Below are 1,071 nucleotides of genomic sequence, written 5' to 3'. Positions count from 1 at the left end.
TTAATTCAATTTGTTTCAGTTTGTTACATTGTATTATTTAATTTTGTTCGTAATGGGAATTTATTTACGGTTTATAATTAAAATCATTTGACTGTGCACCTTTCACTTTCAAACATGCCGGTCAACCCTTTTTCTTTTTATTTAAGTTCGTTCTGCCCGCCAGAGACCTCACACGACCATGGATCTTTGCGGCTTGTGCGATTATTTATTTGAAAATAGAGCAAGGGTCCACTTTTGCCTGATGTATACGTGAATTTATAGATCACATAAGTGTTTAGTCTTTCCAGCCCACAAGCTTTCTCGGTAGGATTACTTGGTTTCAGAATTAAAGCAATGTTTTTCGTCAGGATGATTTATTTTCCCTAATTGTAGGACCACAGTTCCCATTAGTTTACTCACGACCTTCAGTTTCCGTTCATTCTTGTCTGAACTGATTTGAGAGAGAGAGAGAGAGAGAGAGAGAGAGAGAGAGAAGAGAGAAATTGTCTGGAACCTTTTAACATGCGACCTACCTGTTCTGTTATATTCTTCTCATCCAAAAATGAGAGCCGGATACATGTTTATATTTTATGTCATTCTTAATACCGTTCATGCACGCTATTTCATAACGGTTCGTCCGGTACAACTGGTTACAAGCTACATACTGTACCGTTTCAAGTTTTTATTTCTTCGTTAGTTGCATCAGATTTCATACTGGTTTAGTTTTTCAATTAGATTTCCGACTATGTAAAAACTTTTCCTTCTCTTGCCCCACTTCAGAAAGTTCATTTTCAAGGTCCGCTCACGGCTACCCTTTTAATATATTTGGGGACAGTTGCGTAGTTTCACCTATATGGGAGTATAAAGTATGTTACTTAAGTGACTTTTTACCCTTTTAACCATGAAATTATCACATTTTTGCAGTGATTATCAAGAAGGCGAGGGAATGTAAAATAGAGAGGTTCCCCCAAGTGATGTAGTGATTGTTTTCTTTAATTCCACGATGATACCGTTTTCTATGTCAGGGTCAAGATTTGTTTTTTTATCTCCATTATTACTAATAATATAAATGTTTAAATTAGAAAAGTCAAG

Source organism: Macrobrachium rosenbergii, chromosome 5 (assembly GCF_040412425.1).
Source record: "Macrobrachium rosenbergii isolate ZJJX-2024 chromosome 5, ASM4041242v1, whole genome shotgun sequence".
Classification (NCBI taxonomy): Eukaryota; Metazoa; Arthropoda; class Malacostraca; order Decapoda; family Palaemonidae; genus Macrobrachium; species Macrobrachium rosenbergii.
The sequence above is the reverse complement of the archived record's forward strand: the minus strand, read 5'-3'. Positions refer to the sequence as shown.